Below are 18,484 nucleotides of genomic sequence, written 5' to 3' on the forward strand. Positions count from 1 at the left end.
GACCTGAGCTGAAATCAAGAGTTGGAGGCCCAACCGACTGAGCCACCCAGGTGCTCCATCAGTAAAGAAAATTTTAAAATAACAGCTTTATTGACGTATGATTCACACGCCCTGGGATCCATTCATTTAAAGTGTACATTTCAGTGGCTTTCAGTATGGTCACAGATATGGGCAACCATTACCACAGTCTACTTTAGAATATTTTCATCAATTCAAGACCCCATATCCGTCAGCTCTCAATACCCCCATACCTCATCCCTTGATTCCCCACTCCAGCCCTGAGCAGCCATCAATCTTTCTATCCCTATGGATTTGCCCATTATGGACACATCAAATAAAGGGACTCATGCAATTCGTGATCTTTTGTGTGTGGCTTGTTTCACTATCTTCAAGGTTCATCCACACCGTAGCACGTTTCAATGCTGCATTCCTCCCCGTGGCCGGATAATACGCCATTGTGTGGAGAGACCACATTTTGTTTATCAGCTTATCTATCAGCTGATGGATATTTGGGTTGTTTCCACTTTTTGCTACTGTGAATCATGCTGCTATGACCATTTGCATACAGGTTTTTTGTTGTTGTTGTTGTAAGATTTTTATTTGAGAGAGAAACAGCATGAGTAGAGGTGGGGGGTGCAGAGAGATGGAGAGGGAGGAGTAGACTCCCTGCCGAGCATGCTGAGCAGGCTCCCTCCCAGGACCCCGAGATCATGACCTGAGCCAACAGCAGACACTTAACCGAGCCATCCAGGTGCCCTTGTGTACGAGTTTTGTGTGGACATATGTTCTCACTTCTCTTGGGTATATATGTGGTTGTGGGATTGCTGAGTCATGTGGCAATTCTATGTTTAACTCTTTGAGGAGCTACTAGACTGTTTTCCAAAGCATTAGTGTGGCATTCCTGTTAGCAGTGTACGAAGATTCCAGTTTTTCCACATCCTCACCAACACTTGTTATTATTTGACTTTTCAATTATAGTCATCCTAGTGCATGTAAAGTGCCATCACCTGTTTTTGTAAATATAATTTTACTACGGGACGCCTGAGTGGCTCAGCGGTTGAGCACCTGCCTTTGGCTCAGGGCATGATCCCGGATTCCCAGGATCGAGTCACGTATCCGGCTCCTTGCATGGAGCCTGCTTCTCCCTCTGCCTGTGTCCTTGTCTCCCTTTCCGTGTCTCTCAAGAATAAATAAATACAATCTTTAAAAAAAATTTTTTTTAACTAGAACATGGTCATGCTCATTAGTCATTTACATATTTTGTAAATAAAATTTCATTGGAACAGTCATGCTCATTTGTCATTTACATATTTTGTAAGGTTTTTTTTCCAAGATTTTATTTATTTATTCATTCATAAGAGACACACACAGAGAGGCAGAGACACAGGCAGAAGGATAAGCAGGCTCTCTGCAGGGAGCCCGAGGTGGGACTCGATCCCAGGACCCCAGGATCATGACCTGAGCCAAAGGCAGATGCTCAACCACCGAGCCACCAGGCATCCCTGTAAGTAAAGTTTTATTGGAACACAGTCACGCTCACTTGTCATTTCATATTTTGTAAATAAAGTTTTATTGGAACGCAGTCATGCTCATTTGTCATTTACTTATTATCTATGGCTGCTTTTATGTTATAGTGGCAGAGCTGAGCAGTTGCGACAAAGATGATACGATCCACAAAGCCTAAAGTGTTTCTAGTCTCACCCTTTACAGGAAAAATATATCAACCCCTGATTAAGATCAATCCTCTCATTTCTTATAAGAGGAAAATAAGGCCCAGAGACATATTTCTACCCAGGGGCACAGAACCAGGACTGGAATGTTTCTGGGCCTCAGTCCCTACATCTGTAAAATGGGATACAATATCACACGATGGGAGAATTAGATAAAGCAAGATGAGTAAAGTGCTTAGCCGAGGGCTAGACATTGATTAAACGTGACACTTCTCTAAAATCCGGGGTGCCTGATGCACAGCCTAATGGTCCACCCCTTTCCCCCGGATGCTTTTCCTATCAGCAGCCAGACCCAGTTGAGTTAGTAGTGTGTGAATCGAGCCTTGCTTACCCTGCTCTGGAGAAGCCTGAAGTGTGTGTCCTACATGCAAAGCAGGCTCCAGCATCTGGGGCGTCGCTCAGCATACAGAGGGTCCTCCCCTGCCTGCCGTCCCATGGGTGTCTGGTACACCAGGGCTCTTGCAGGCTTGCAAGCTGGCTCTCACAGCTCTGCGGACTTCACACCTTCCTAGCTCCGTTCAGGGGGGACAGCCCTCCCCTCTCCCCATTGCCACCCCCACCCCTACCCCCACCCCCGCTGCAGCTGTGCACCCCGACGGGCCAAACTTCAGTGGTTGAGAACATGGGCTTTGTTGGAAGTCAGGCAGGTCAGGCTTGGGATCTTGTTCTGGGACCTTGGTCACGTTATTCAACTTCTCTTGCCTCAGCTTCCTTATCTGCAGAATGGGGACAGGGGTAACTACTGTTTAGGACTTCCCTGAGTATTAAATGAGCTAAATGCATGAGAAGTCAGAAGCACAGTGCCTGGATGGGTTTCATAAATGTCCAGGGGTGGGAAAGAGCAACAATCTTGTGGCTGTGCTCAGGGCTTATGTGGGGGCTCAGGGATGTGACGTGAGCTCCCCAAGGTCACACAGCCGCTGAGAGGCACAACTCTGCATCTAACTTCCTGTGCTACCTCTGGGTCCACGTCCCCATAGCTGGGCTGAAGATTTGGAGGGTGTCATTCTGTTCTTTCTCCAGGCTCCCAGCTCTATCAAGGTCTCATCCCCTGGGAGGGTGGGGATGGCTCACCCACCTGTCCATCTGGCCTCCTCCAGCAGTGCCCACAGCTGTCCACAGGGGCCCCTCCTCCCTGCCCTTTCCACCCTGCTTTCTGTGGCTTAAGAGTATCACCTGCTTCTTGCACAACTGACTCGGCCGGGGAGCGCGGGTCCTACAGGTGTTTCTGCTCCTGGCTAATTTGCTTTCACCAAGTGCCGGGCTGACAGTTGTGCAGAGCTCCCTGCAAGCTGGAAATGAGGGTTTGCAGCCATGGCTGTGGCAGGGTCCAGAAGTCTTACTAACTCGGATTCAGCAAAATGACTCCTCTTTTCAAACCCTCCTGATGAAGTCAGTTGTCAGAAAAAAGAAAATCAGAAAGTCAGATGTCAGCAAAAGATACCATAAAATATGTGGGAAGGGACCCCGGTGGGAACTTAAATCTCACCAGTCACAGCCTGGCTTTGGCTGTCCTTGCTCGGCGCCTGTCACCTGTCCTCAACTCTTCACGGCTGACCTTCATTCAGGTCTTGTCTAAAACGTCACCTCCTCAGGGAGGCCCTCCTAGATTGCTCATCTGAGTAGCTTCCTCCCCGCCTTCTTCTCATCCCCATTTCCTGTTTGCTTCCAACAGCACCCTTCATCCAAATTACAATTTGACACATTCCTGTTGATTGATGTGCAGGTTCTGCGAGACGCAGGGCCCGCGCCCGGGCGTCTCCCCCATCTATAATCCAGCTCTGTGGGCGCCTGGCACGTAGTGGGCGCCCAACGTCCTTCCGGGGAATGAATGAGGATCCTTCTTGGGGCAGCGAGGGCAGCCAGGGAAGCGGCTCTTTGGCAGTGAGAGCACACTGAGCCGGAGGGTCCCCCAGCGGGGAGCTGACCTCATCCCTCTGTCCTCGTCCTAACCTCGTCCGGAGGCTACACAGAGGGAACTGTGCGTACAACTATTTTTGCAGCTTCTCAGACTTCCGAACAAGCTGCCTTCCCAAGAAAACACATTACACAGAGCCTTCTTTCTCCCCCCTCCTGCTCAGCCAGCCAGTGTCCCAAGGACCGGCTCTTTGTTTACGATAATAAAGCCGGGGCCATGGCAACGCATTGTGATGTCATGGGAGTGTGAGGTCATAAATCCTTCCAGAGGAAGAATGGACGCAGCGGACACAATGCGGCCCGAGCTTCCCCTGGCCTGGCCGGGCCGGCTGCCGGATAAGTTTTTCTTATACCAGGTGGATCATTTCTTCCTCTTTCCTTCTTACTTTTTTTTTTTTTTTTCTCTCTTTTGGGTCCTTGAAAAAAAAAAAAGGAGATTAAAATAAATAAGTAAAAAGTTTTAAAAGACTCAGAATGGAAAGATTTCTCCCAGGAATTTCCTGTTGGCTGGTGTCCAGTTAGGGGATGCCAGCAATAATGCGAACAAGGCTTGCTCGTCCCGGACCTGCAGGGAGGGAGCCGCCCCCCCATTTCCCGGCTTCGTGGCTCAAATATGGCAAACCCACGGAGAGTTTCTGGGCTCTGGACCGTGGGGCTGGGGAGGAAGCAAAGTATTTCTCTGGCTCACGCTCTCCGTCTTGTCTTCTCCTCAATCTTTCTTTTGCTCTTTCTCGATCTTTATTTTTCTTTTTTGCTAATCTCCGTCCGTGCGGCTCTGCTTGGGTCTCCCGCTTTCTGTGCGTGTGTTTCCCCGCTGCTCTCAAGTTGTCTCCTTCCATCTCGGGCTCCATCGCTTAGTCTCAGCCTCTCTGTGTTGTTCTTTCTCGGTGGCTCTTCTGGTCTCTGTCTCAGTCGGCTTCACGGTTTTTGACTCACTGTCTCTTTTGCTCACTTTCCTCTCTGCTTTCCCCGGTGCTCGTGTAACTGAAACAAATCAACATTTCTCACTCGGAGGACTGGCCTTTGTGATCTGCAAGTTGAGTGGCACGGCATCGGCGTTTCCGGGCTGGGGCTCCCCAGTGGCAGGTGGCACATCGACACAGGACACCTGCACCCACTCGAGGAACACGCCAGGTCTATGGTTCGGGAGCCGGACATGCAGCTGGAGCGAGAGGCACTGTGGGCCACCGTCTGCCAGGGCCCGCAGACCCCTGGGTGACACAGGTCTCTCCCAGCCAGCCCCTTCTGTGCCACGGCCCCCCACCACAGGGCAGAGCAGCAGGGGAGGATGCCCATTTGTTGGAGGGTGAAGGTGGTGCCGTAGGGGGGGTGGAGGTTCTTCCAGACTTGGGGCCACCCTAAGGCCCCTGTCCTATCCACAGCCTCCTTTCAACAACACATACTGTGTTCTGCATCAGCTCCCATATTTAACCTGAACCCAGATTTTTCCACATCAGACCTATTGACATTGGGCTGGGTAATTCTCTGTGGTGGGGACTGTCCTGTGCATTGCAGGATATTTAACACCACTCCTGGCCTCTATCCACTAGATGCCAGTTGCCCTCCTCATCCCCCCAATTGTGATAACCAAAAATGTCTCCAGGCATTGCCAAATGTCCCCCGAAGGGTAAATCACCGCTGGTGGAAGACCACTGTGGCTCTAGACCATCTCTGCTTTTTTTCCTTTTACTTGGATTCTTCATTCTCATCTCCCTTGCTGAAATCATCCATGGCTCTCAATTGTCATCACATGGGACTTTCTAAGTGCCAGGGACTAATTTCCCAGCACCTGTCTCACGGGGATGTGGTGAAGCTGATGGTGATAAAGCAGCACCCCTGAGCCGGAGCCGGAGCCGGAGCCCGAGCCCTTGTGACTATTATTACTATTGCTTGTGGGGCTCCGCTTCCCTAAGCTGTGCCCTTCCGGGCGTCGGCTCTTGCCCTGGCCTTTCTCTCTTCCTGCATCGATCTCGCCTCTTTTCTCTGCTTGGCACCCTCTTCCTCATCCCCCAGCACCTGGTTGCAATCTGACTGGTACTCCCTCAGGCACCTCCAGCGGAGGCTCCTCTCCTTTCTCAGGACTGGCTGGGGGGTGGAGGCTGGAGGTGGGGGTTGGGTGGGCAGAGTGGTGGCTGACCCATCTCTGTGTCCCGGTGGCTGACAGGTGGCCCGGGGACCACTGAAGGCTCTGATGGGGCAGGGCAAGTGCCTCTGGAGGATGCCTAGGAGGGTGGGCAGGAAGAAGCACGAGGCCCTGTCCTGGGCCGCCCTGCCTCCCACCTGCCCAGCTCCAATCCTGCTCACCTGGTCCTGGTCCACCTGGTCCAGGCACTCTCTCTTACTGGCTCCCGGGGTGGCCACGTGGCCCGGGCCTGGCCAGTTGGAGGAAGCCGGGCCCCAGCTGGCGGCAGTGCACGTGGATGGGCACGTGAGTTGAGCTTGGTCCAATGACAGTTTTTGGAACAAAGTGAACTCGAAGGTGAACCCGGGGCTCCCCGGGGTCTTGAGGGCGCCAGGAGGGGAATCGAAACGGAGACAGGCAGGACTCAGAGGGGCAGCGAGAGTAGCAGGTGTCCCCCTCTGAGGCCCGAGGGCCGGTGATGCCTTAAGTTTCCACCTTGAACTCCACTTCTGAGGCCAATAATTTGCCTACTTCGCTGACGCTGTTTGGAGGGAGCTTCCAGCCCCTTTGTGTCAGGCCCGGACCGGGCCCGCCTCGCAGCGTCTCCCACCGCGCTCTTCCGAGTGGGCCTTGCTGGAGAGCCCTTCGTCCTCTGATCTCGACACCCGAGCTCCGGGATTGACGAGGAGCACCTGGAGGTCCCCGTACCCTGTGCGCCGTTTGCCACGCTCCCTCTGCAAAGTCAAGGTGATACTTAGTGCAGGAACTGAAAACACATCGACGGGCCCCAGGGAGGAAGAGAGGGCTGCTGAGTGGCTCTCCCCTTGGGGCCTGTTTACTCCGTGTCAGATCGAGACACGTAGGCCTCCCACAGAACAACGGAAGGCCCTGCGCGGGGGCGAGCTCACCGGGACCACACCTGCGCATCCCCCTGCAAGGAGACGCAGGGGAAGGGGGGTGCTCCGACCTCCACTACAGCCCCGTCGTCGGTGTGCACAGCCCTGCCCCCCACCTCACCCCTGGAGCTCGGTCCAAGGCAACTGCTTAAAAAGTGAGCCGTGGAGGATGGGGGCCCTGGCACAAAATTCCCTAATGTGGACGCCACTGCACCTTCTAGAATGAAGTACAGATGGGCAAATAAGTGTGTGCATGTGTATGCGAGCCCTGTGTGTGAACTGACGTGCACTGCATGCTGCAGATCGCATTTTCATACTAACAGTGCGGTTTGATGCATCAAGCACATGGGTGAGCGCGTGCGCGCGCGCACACACACACACACCTTGTGTTAACCACTTTTAAGACCACTCCATGCAAGGTTCTGAAATCCTAAAACGGGGACAAATGTGGGGCATGGGTGCCTTTCGGCAGTGATTGTTGATAAAAGCCAACAGACAGTTCTTCAGGGTACCCAAGGTATCGTCCCCTGGTGTCCAAGTGTAACGGTCCCCCAATCTCTGGGGTTGTGGGAAGGATCCTACAGCCCAGTTACTTCCCTACCGCTTCCCACCCTCATGCCCAGATGGTGCCCGCGATATAATCGCCGTATAACCCCCCCCCCAAGGCTGCGAGCCATGGAATAAATTTCAAGCCATGCTATAAACTGTGCTTTTGGATGTCATTGAGCACTCCCGTGCCAATGACATCACTGTTTCCATGGCAACTAATATAATTAACATGAGAGAAAGTGCAAGGAGAAAGAGAAGGGAAAGAGGGAAAACACCAAGTCCAACCCCAAACAGAGCAAATTACACGGTGGGGGGATGAGGGGGGGCAGAGGGGCCCTATAAAATGTTTTACTGCCACTTGTTAGAAAGGCCCGACATAACTCTGCTCATGGCTGCAGGGGTAATGAGATCATTTGCAAACTGTATCTCTCAAAAAATACAGAAAGGGCTTTGTCGCCTTCACAGTTTATGGAGTTGAAACAGGGAAGCTTGCTCCAGGTGAGGCAGCAACACCATCACCTCCCTCCCTGTTCAAAGCTCTTTTAAGCTCGGGTCAATTCAGCCCAGGACCCAGGGGGACTCAAACAGACGTGGGTTGGGCCCTCTGGGTGTTCACGTCCCACACCAGGCGGCGTGGCCACACTGAAACATACCCAGGCCTGAAGGTGAGACGGGCAAATCCGTGAAGCAAACAGTGTGTGTGGAGGGAGGACGTCTCATATCCAGGTGGCGTGGGAGTCCCACGGTGGTATCTCGATGGAGCCTAGGGACCTCGTGTTTCATTCCCATTAAACAGATGAGCACATCAAGGTTCAGAAAGCAAAGGGCTCTTGCTGGACCTGGCCTGGCTGGGCCTTGACCCCGGCTCCACCTGACTCCTGGCACAGCATTTCCTCCACTGCCTCCAGCTGTCCTGCGTCTTCCCCAGCTGTCAGCCAGCTTTGAGTTGAGCTGAAAGAAACCCCTAGTCCAGCCCTGGCTTTTAAGCTGGATACAGAATATGTTAAGTCATTTTGCCTCACCGTGCCTCAGTTTCCCTAGGTTTCCACTGGTTGGTGATATTGAGTCGGAATGATCTACAAATGCTGTGCCACCTGGGTCCACGGGCGGGTGGAGTCAGAGCCAGCTGGGCCTGCCAGAATGCCCCTCCTAGCGCTTTCCTGCCCCATCCCATGGAGATGTGAGGTTCCTCATGGAGACTTGGGGTGCAGAGTGGGTGCGGACGCTAGGAGAAGTGAGGGCAGGATTGGCTTTCAAATGTGCGGTACTCGGTATAAAATGAAAATAGGAGCCCTTCTTCAAAAGAGAGAAACAGGGCTGTTAAAAGTACTAAAATGAGGGACGCCGGGGTGGCTCGGTCATTAAGTGTCCAGCTCTTGGTTTCGGCTCAGGTTGTAATCTCAGGGTCGTGAGGTCAAGCCCCTCGTAGCGTGGGTCTCTGTGCTCAGCATGGGGCCTGCTGGAGAGTCTTTCTCTCCCTCTTCCTCTGCCCATCTCCTCACTCACATGTGTACTCTCTTTAATAGATAGTATCTCTTTAATAGATAGATAGATAATAGATAAAATCCTTTTTTTTTTTTTTTAAGTACTAGAATGTAAGAAGTTTTTTTTTTCTTCCACAATCCCTCTTTCTGGACTTGTCGTAATGTTTTTATTTGCTGCTGAACATTGTGCTCTCTCAGGCAGCAGGATACCTGGGGGAAGTTCAGACTCTCCCCGGGGCCCAGGGCCCTGCCGTGATTGGGCATCCCACCCACACACGCCCGGGCCCCTGGCTGCCTGCCACAGGGCGAACATTGGCACCCTGGGGAGGGGCGGGGAAATTGAACCAGACACCTTCTTCTCTCATAGGCCTGCTCCCCTGATCCCCGGTGGACAGGTGACCCCAAGGATATTGCCAGCTCCGCACCGGAGTGCCCTGTACCTGGACTGGGAGTGGGCCAGAGGCTCAGCCCCACTCAGTCACCCACTGAATGCTTCATGGTGCTGCTGCCGGTCTAGGATGTCCTTGGCCCCCACTCTGTCCCCACCCTGAGACACTAGGGACGAGCAAGCCAACCCCAACTCTCCTCACACCACTTGCAGGCCCCTGCGAGGGACAGAGTGATGGCAAGGGTCGCTGGGCAGGGTTGGGGAGCAACAGAGATCCATCCTAGGGAGATGGGGGAGCAGCAGGAACAAGATGCCAGGACTGAGGCTCCAAGCTCCCTAGGCGTGTTGCATTGTCCTATCAACCTCCACTTATGAAACAAATCCAAAGATGAAATTATTAAGAATTTTAAGGTGGTGACAGCAGAGCATTAACTCCCAAGTGCAGGCCCTGTGTGATCACACCTGTCACCTGCCCATGCAGCCAGCCCTGGCTGTGGCTCTCCTCAGCTGTGATTCCACGTAGGATTTCATATGGTGGAAACAAAGATTTTCTAGCTAGAAAGAATGCTAATTATAAGCAAAGAAAAGATAATCCTCAGAAAAACAACAGTCCCTTGGACACCTGGGTGGCTCAGTGGTTGAGCATCTGCCTTTGGCTCAGGGTGTGATTCCAGGGTCCTAGGATCAAGTCCCCCATCGGGCTCCCCACATGGAGCCTACTTCTCCCTCTGCCTTTCTCTGCCTCTGTGTGTGTGTCTCTCATGAGTGAATGAATGAATGAACAAACTTAAAAACAAAACAAAACAAAAAAGTCCCTTTGCAATGGAAAAATCTGACTGACACGACCTCAGCCAGGCGATGAAGGTCGACACCAACAGAGCAGATCAAGTTGATAGGATACACCCTTGATGTGAGGTGCTAAGGATGACGCCTGACCTCTGTGGTCTTCCTCCCCATATCTAGGATCCCAGTCTAATCATGAGAAAAACCTCACACACATTCCAGTAGGAGGGTATTCCACAAAATACAGGGAGAAGACTCCCCGAAACTGCCAAGGTCATCAAAATTGAGGAAAGTTGAGGAACCACCATAGACCAGAGGAGGCTAAGGAGACATGACGACAAAACGTAATGTGATGTCCTGGATGGGATCCTGGGACCCAGAGCATTAGGGGAAAAACTAAGGAGGTCTGAATAATAAAGTACTGGTTTTAGATAATAATAATGTATTGGTATTGGGTCACTCATCGTGACAAATGTATCATACTCATGTAAGGTGTTCATTTTTAAAAAAAGATTTATTTATATATTCATGAGAGACACAGAGAGGCAGATGCACAGACAGAGGGAGAAGCAGGCTCCCTGCAGGGAGCCTGATGCAGGACTCGATTCCAGGACCTCGGGATCAGGACCTGAGCCAAAGGCAGGTGCTCAAACACGGAGCAACCCAGACACCCCATATAAGGTGTGTTCATTAAAGGGGATACTGGATGTGGGGCATATGGGAACTTTCTGTATCCTCATGATTTTTTGCAAATCTGAAATTGTTCTAAAAAAGGCAATCGATTAAAAAAAGAAGACACTCCCTCAGACCCCTCAAAATGCCCCCGACCTAGTCCAGGGCCTTCCTGGCACAGATGAAGGCAGTACAGTGAAGGTGTCATAATCATGGGTTCTGCGGGCGGGAGATGTGGGTTCCAGCCCTGACTCTGTTGCTCTGCTGTGTCCCGAGGCAACTGACTTCCCCTCCCTGAGCCCTCATCTCATTGTGGGTCAAAAGGGGTGAGAATAACACAGTCACAGGGGTGTTGTAGAGACCAAAGTGGGGACTTCAAGGAGCGTGGCCAGGCTAGTGATGCTGCACCCAGGGGTCGGGAACGCATCCAAGGGCACGGATGACGCAAGCCGTTTCCACCCACCTCAGGGCCACCCCGAGTCAGCACACGTCTTTTGAACAGATCCACATACAGAAATGGCCTGGATGACACGATGCCCTTGCCGAGTGAAAGAAATGCCAGAGTTGACACTGAGTCACCGGGCTGTGTCACTGGACTCCAAGAGAGATGGCGTATTTGCGATCTCCCTGTGACAAGGCCATCCTTGAAGAGAAATGCGGGTAAGTCCAGTCTGAGTGGGGCAGTACGGGGAGAAATGCTTCCACTGGGTTCCTTAAGAGTTTCTTAAAGTTTCTCAAGGGGCGGAGCTCCTCTCTCCCCGGCCCCATCCATGAAGTAGTGATAACATGTTGCCCATCAACATACATACGTGTCTATACACACATATTGTGGTCGGGACTGAATGAGACGGTGCGTCCAGAAGGCCAGCCTCCAGCGGCCTGGCACCAGGCGAGCAGCCTCCAGATGTGGAGTACGGCTCGCTGTGCTCCGACTCGGAGCTGGGCCAGGACTTGACGTTTGTTAAATCTCAAACTGTGCAATTGTTCTCTAAGCCAGGTCTCAGCATCTCCCCTTCGCAGGTGAGGAAACTGAGGGGTTTGAGTGCAGAGCTAGCGCTAGGAGAATGACCGGCCGCTGCCCTGGGACTCAGGATAGCCAAGGTACAATGAGGGATGGACTTGGCAGAGCAGACCCGGCCCCTGCTCTTGAAGAGCACCCGTTCCCCTGAGGGGGTCCTCAAGGCCCTTTCCAGGTACCTCAGCCCAGACACCACCTCTGCGGTGGCCACAAGCCAGAGCAGAAAGTGGACCCTTGCCCAACAATGGAGCCCTTGGGTGCTGGCACCCAGCCCTCAGAATGTGCCCTTAGAGGATGGCCTCTGATTCTCCTCCGGCACAGAGCCCGCAGTGAGGTGATCAACTCATCCCCTTTGCCTGGGACTTTCCCAGTTTTTCACACCGAATGTCCTGAGTCCCGGGAAATTCCTGGCTGGATGGTTGGCCACCCTACAGGCGGGCAAGATATGAGGATTATCATAATAGAATTATCCCTATCATTTAGTAAGTGCTCACTGTGTGCTTGGCATATGTTAGGTCATTTTATCCTCACAACCAGCCAAGAAGGTGGGTTCTGTTATTACATCCCCATTTCACAGATGGAAGACTGAGGTTCACAGAGGCTAAATGGCTTTGTCAAAGTCACATGGGGGCGTGTGGAGCTGGACCTGGCAGTGTCCTTCCCGAGGACAGGCATCCTTGCCCAAATTCCCACAGTGGCATTGTGTGGGCTAGTGGCAGCTCTGTGAGGAGACAGGGGATTCGAACTCAGATTTACATTTCTCCAGAGACCGAACTCTTAGCCACAACCCTCTAGCTAACCGGATTATGCTGTAATAATAAGGGAGCCACTCTACCTTGGGCCTTTTCTATATCCTTGGAACAGCAGGTTGAAACATTTACTAAATCATATCCTTGGAGCTGCCCAGGAAAGGGGAGCTGTTCAAATCCAAGGCGATAATTTTCCTTCACATGCACGGTTGAAGGTCTGCCATTTGGGGCATTTTGTGCGCGGTGTGCAAACACCACCAGCTACAAATGCAATGCTGAGAATCAGAGCCGGTCCAGATATTGGCAGGGCTGGGCTCAGGTTGACTCACAGGTGGCCATCTGAAGGGTGCAAAGGCACCACTTGCCCCCAGCTGTCCTTCCTGCAGCACCCCCTCTCCCGCCCCTGGCCTACCTTGGCCTGAACTTGCCACAGTAGACCTTAATGGGTTCCAAGGCACCGTGTGGCCGTCTCCTTCAGGCTGCTGTGAAAATGCATGTTTCCCAGGAAGGACTGCACCAGGCACCGTCCAGGCGGGTGGCTGGGACTGTTTTAACAGGCAGTCCTGCCCACATTCCAAATTCGGAACCCAGAGGCTGGCAAGTGCCACACTTGGCCAGAGCATCGTACTTCCTTGCCCTCCACTGGAAAGCATTTTGCACAATCATAGAGCCCCAAAGGGAGAGAAGGAATTGTTACTCCATTTCTGCATTACCTGATCACGTGTCTCAATTTCCCTGCCCCGTGCCCCAGACGGTAAGGTTGGGGAGGTCCTTAGCCATAGCATCGGCTTCACGAACATTCAGGTCAATGTGGGAATGGGGGCCATCCATTTTTCTAGGAGCTCTCCATGCACCCCGCTTTCCCATGCATTTTCCCCACCACCCTGGGTCAGCTCCCTGGCCCCTGAGAGACAAGGGATGACAAGGTCCGAGTGAGCCTCACTAGGGCACACTGGAGATGGGGGCCAGAAAGACTCTTTGGTGGGAGAGGGCAGCTGATGACCTTGCAGGATGGAGGGGAGGTTATAAAGTTGGGGGGAGGAGGCATCCCCATTTAATCCTGGCCAGGATGATTTTTTCCAGGGCTGCCTTGATTGACCACCGTAACATGGCAGGACGTCTGGGCATGGTTGGTGACATACCTTCCTTGGTAAGAGGATTAAATAAGAATGCGTGGAAAGCTTTAGCACCAGACCCAGTGATACATAATCATTTGTTGTTTTGTCTAAAAATATATGCTCTAATTTATGTCAGAATGTGTCCACTCCTCTCCAGTGCTGACCTTCACCCCACACACACTTACAATGCCCCCCAGTACCCATTATGTACCAGCCGCAGTGGGTAGCACCCAGCTGTGGAAGGGAATTTATGGACTGCCTACTGACACCAGGCTCTTTACCTGTGCTGTTCTGCTTAATACCCCGAGAGCCCTAACAAGGAAACAGAGCTATCCCTATTTTATAGATTCAGAAACTGAGGTGCCCTAAGGGGCAGAGCTGTGAGTGAGACCAGAGCCCACGGGCTTTCCCCCGCGACACAAAGTTCCTCACAGAGAAACACAGTCCCTGCCTTCAAGAAGCTATGGTCTGCGGTGGAGCGGATGGATAAACAAACGTGGAAAAAAAGAGTCACGGGTGGGAGTCAGTGGACAAATGAGCACCTGTACGGTGCCGTGAGTCCAGTGGAGGCAGATTTCCCTAAGCACAGGAAGTACTGTTCTAGGGCGCACTGCTAAGTGGACATGGGGGGGGGGGGTGTTGATAGGAGTGAGTAAGTAGGACACAGAAAAAGCTGGGAGGATTCAGGTGCCAGTTAGTCTTGAGGGCAAGAGGGGAGGAAATCGGGCTGGGGGACTGACTGCAAAGCCCTTACTAATGAACTGAACAAGCTCAGGCTTTGTTCTACAGGTGATGGGAAATCCTTGTTGGCTTCTCATGAAGAAAGTGATAAAAAAAAAGCAGTGTCTTGGGAAAATCCATCCAGTTGTACATCATCATAGTAATTACAAATACTTGCACTACCCTTCGGCATTGTGTTTCTTTCTTTGTCAGCCAGGCACTTGTGCTAAGCTTGTTAATGCCTTCTTTTATCGTCCAAATGACACATAGTGGGAGGTTTTATAATCACCTCCACTGTCCAGTGTCCATTCCTCCGTTTCCAGATGTTGAGATGGGCGAATGTATTTTGCATGTGGATGGATGGGAGTAGAGGGCAGGCCTTAATAGGTTTAATAGTGCCCCCCCCCATCATGTCCACCTAGAAACTCAGAAAGTGACCTTATTTGGAAATGACATCTTCACAGATGTAATTAGTCAAGGATCTCAAGATGAAATCACCCTGTATTTAGGGTGGGTCCTAAGTCCAATGGCATATTCTTATTAGAAGGGGAATGGACACAGAGACAGAGAGAAAGGTGATGTGACCATGGAGGCAGATGGGAGTGATGTGATTATAAGCCAAGGAATGCCGAGGAATTGCTGAGGGCCACCAGATGCTGGGAGAGGGGGCATGGAACAGACTCCCTCAGAGCCTCCAGAAGGAACCCATCCTACTGATACCTTGATTTTGGATTTCTGTTCCCCAGAACTATGAGCGAATACATTTCTATTGTTTTCAGCTGCCCAATTTGTGGCAATTTGTTATGGTAGCCTCAGGAAAGTAATACATATTTTGGTCCCTGAGAGACGTAGCTGATTCGGAATTCTGACTCTAGAGTCCAGTCTTTCTCCACTTTGTTCTGACAGAGGGGGGCAGGGATAGCGGACTGGACCCAATCAGAAAGCCTGCTGTGGTGGAGAGCTGAAAACAGGGTGTGATCCAAGGGAATGTGTGCCCTGGGCTATGCACAGTGCCCAGCACACAGTAGGGACTCCAGGTGTGCCTGCAGGAATGGGAACTAGCCACCCTACTAGGTGCTGATCTGTGAATGGGTGTATGAATACACTGGAGATGGATTGCGCGAAAGAGGGTAACTGAGAAAAGGTAAAGGGGTCTGAGTCAAGGTTTGGGAGCCAGGAGAAAAGCAGGGATTGACCCTCTTGTCTCTCCTTCCGTCATCAGGTGGAGACTGGCTAATGTGAAGGCAATGACCTCCATCACACATTTCAGAAGAACTTACCCTTGCCTCTTTCTCCGACCTGGAGAACCAAGATGATTCTAAGTGCTAGCCTTTTAAAACCAGATTCCTATACCCTCATCACTCACCAAAAATTCCCCATTCTCACGCTCCTAAATGGTCCCTCTAACTCTGAAGGACCCAGAAAGCATATTTGCCCCCTGCAACCCCTGCCCATCTCTCTCAGCCTAGAGGAGAGATAGCAGATATATTTCAGATAGGCTGATTTTTTTTTAATCAAAAGGAAATTAAAGAACAGGGAATGATGTACATTTCTTATGGGGAGAGCGGGAGTCTTATTCCTTGCCTGTCTTAAAATAGCCTGATGGAACGCAATATTTGCATTATGCTCAGGGTCAGCTGCTCTGGGGACTGCAGCCCAGGCCTGCCTGGAGAAGGGAGCGAGGGGCTGAGTTTTGAGATTTACTGCATTAATGCTTCTCTAGTTTCTGCGGAGTAGCCACTGGAGAGAGGCTTGGCTGCCGAGGCAGTGAAAGAAACACATGCAGAAACGCAGTATCAATAACTAAATATAACTCACATCTGAAATGCCTTTCACTGCACCCGGAGTGCTTTCCAAATATATTATCTCATTAAATCCACACAGAAGCAGAGGGAGGTAGGGTCCTCGCTCCCTCCTCTTATGAGGGAGTGGAGATTCAAAGCCCAGGGTTTGTGACTGCATGTGGCGTGTCCTTTCATCTGCATCTGCGGTCTTGCACGCGGGCTTTGCAGAGGACCAGCAGGGATGGGCGAAGGCAATGCCAGCTGCTGTAACAAGCCGACCCCCAAATACCTACAACTTCACACCATCGGCATTTATTTCTTACTATGTGAAATCCCAAAGGGGTGTTGCAGATCGTCAGGCTTCTGCACGATCATCTGGGGACCCCAGCTCCTTCCAGCTTTTGACTCACCTCTTAGCCTCAGCATCCTCTGCATTTAGCCTATAGATGGGGCAGGGCTTTATGAGCCGGGCCTGGAAAAACCCCTCCCCCATCTTCCAACTACATTCATTGGATGGAGCTCAGTCACATGGCTACAGCTACCTGCAAAGCAGACTGGGAAATGTAGTCTAGCTGTGAAGTAGGAGAAAGAGGAAGGGATGTGGTGAAGAGCCAGCCAATTTCGAGCGACCCTCCACTCCCACTTCCTGCTCCAAGCAAGGCAGCTCCAGTTCTATTTTATATATTGCATTCTACATCAGATTGAGTTTGAAGAAAGCACTCCAGGACTTGAAAAAATGTGTCAAGATTCTAGATCAGTGGTCCTTAGACAGGGCTGGTTATTTGGACTGCTAGGGTAGGTTGTGAAAAACATAGATTCCTGGGTTGCTCCTTTGGTGATTCTGATTCTGTAAATACAGGGTCTGCTGTAGGCTCCACCAGTGTATATGTTGAACTTCATCACTTGCTTTTGAAAACCCATAAACAGTTTGGTGAAGAATGCAGATGGTGGATGGTCATGGTGATTACAAATTAGGGAAGAGCAAAAAGTGCTGGTGAGGACGTGGAGAGACAAGAGCTTGATGTGCAACCACTCATCTAGAAAAGTTGAAGCTGGGGCACCTGGAGGGGTTTGGCTGAGTGGTTGAGCGTCTGCCTTTGGCTCAGGTCCTGATTCCAGAGTCCTGGGATCAAGTTCTGCAATAGGCTCCCCGCAGGGAGCCTGCTTCTCCCTCTGCCTATGTCTCTGCTTCTCTCTCTCTGTGTCTCTCATGAATAAATAAATAAAATCTTTAAAAAAAAGGAAAAAAGAAAAGTTGAAACTAGACACACTCTGTGACCCAGCAAGTCCACTCTAAGCTTCTGTTCTAGAGGCTCTCACCCATGTGCACTCATAAACAAACATAATGATGCATCATTGTTATGATGGCCAAATTCTGCAAATAACTCAAATGTCCATCAACAGTAGAAGGGATAGACTGCCATATGGTCATATGATGGAATACAATGCAGCAACGAAAACAAATGAACTATAGCTATAGACAGGAATATGTTGCCTCTCTCAAACGTTTTGTTGAACACAAAGAAGCAAAGGAGAAAAAAGGATCAAGGATCGAGAAAACAGCCTTTGGCATCAGAAAATCCCCAGTTCAAACCATGCTAGCTGTATGTGCTTGGACCAATTTCTTAGCCCTTAGTTCTCTTGGTTTCCTCATCTCTACCATGGAGACGAAAAGCCTTCCTCAAAGAAGAAAATATAGTCTCCTTGTTGGAAAAAATAGAAAATGTGTTTAGCACAGGAACTAACACATAGGAGGTCTGAGATACATTGTAGCCCACCTAGGGAAGCAAACACCTAATCCCTGTGAGCCAACAGGTGGCGGGATCTGAGACAGCAAATGCTGAGGGCACTAATTGTACCAACCTTATTCCTGTCTCTGTTTTATGTCTCTATTTCTGTTTGTCCTGCCTTCCCCATCCACTTCCTTCCAGTTAATATCACTTGACTGTATTTTTTAGAGTCCAGTGAGCTGCTTTAGATGATTGTGGAAGGAGGCACATAGGCCTGCAGACACTAGACGTCCATGCCGCCATGTTGCCTTGATGTAGGTGACATGACCTCCTTTCAAGTCGTACCTTCTGGCACAGTCTCAGGGCGCATCTCAGAGGCTCCTCACAACCTTGTGCCACTCCTTGTTTTCCTGGCTCCACTTTCATTCCTTCCTGAGGACCCTTCTCAGTTCAACCCCACACTGTCCCCCTGGTTACACGCCCACCAACTTTGGCATCAGGTGACAATTCTGCCCCAGTTTGAAAATGGTTGGAAAATACTGGCATATTCCAATGATGAAACTGGTCTGACCCGACATGGGCTGCTAGTGCATCCTTATGGTCTGGGGGCCATCAGGTTCATTTGTTAAAGAAGGGAAAGATTCCTCAGAAGTTATCTTGCCATCCTAATCACCAAGCCCATTTTCCAGTGATGGCCTCTACTTCCTTTCTCCTGAGGAATGGGCCTCTCTTCGAAAGGTTTGAGGACAGCAGAGATCATTTAAATATCTCAGACACAGAATTACCAGAAGGGCATCCAGGAAATGCTAAAGGCTATTACATAA

General features: G+C 51.0%; 2 long non-coding RNA genes across 3 annotated transcripts; one reads left to right on the plus strand and one right to left on the minus strand.

Moving 5' to 3' along the window:
• Nucleotides 1–1,473: 1,473 nt before the first annotated feature.
• LOC144299914 (uncharacterized) lies at nucleotides 1,474–12,849 on the minus strand. Its single transcript, XR_013366561.1, has 4 exons — nucleotides 12,721–12,849; nucleotides 3,220–6,503; nucleotides 2,907–3,114; nucleotides 1,474–2,446 (listed from the first exon to the last, which is right to left on the minus strand). It is a non-coding gene; the product is annotated as an uncharacterized LOC144299914 (long non-coding RNA).
• On the plus strand, nucleotides 10,555–17,134 carry LOC144299915 (uncharacterized). Of its 2 annotated transcripts, XR_013366563.1 has the most exons (4): nucleotides 10,555–10,867; nucleotides 11,010–11,201; nucleotides 13,392–13,458; nucleotides 15,369–17,134. It is a non-coding gene; the product is annotated as an uncharacterized LOC144299915 (long non-coding RNA). The 2 variants fall into 2 exon arrangements; XR_013366562.1 differs by having other exon boundaries at nucleotides 10,564–11,201.
• Nucleotides 17,135–18,484: the final 1,350 nt, after the last annotated feature.

This window comes from Canis aureus, chromosome 27 (genome assembly GCF_053574225.1).
Source record: "Canis aureus isolate CA01 chromosome 27, VMU_Caureus_v.1.0, whole genome shotgun sequence".
Taxonomy (NCBI): domain Eukaryota; kingdom Metazoa; phylum Chordata; class Mammalia; order Carnivora; family Canidae; genus Canis; species Canis aureus.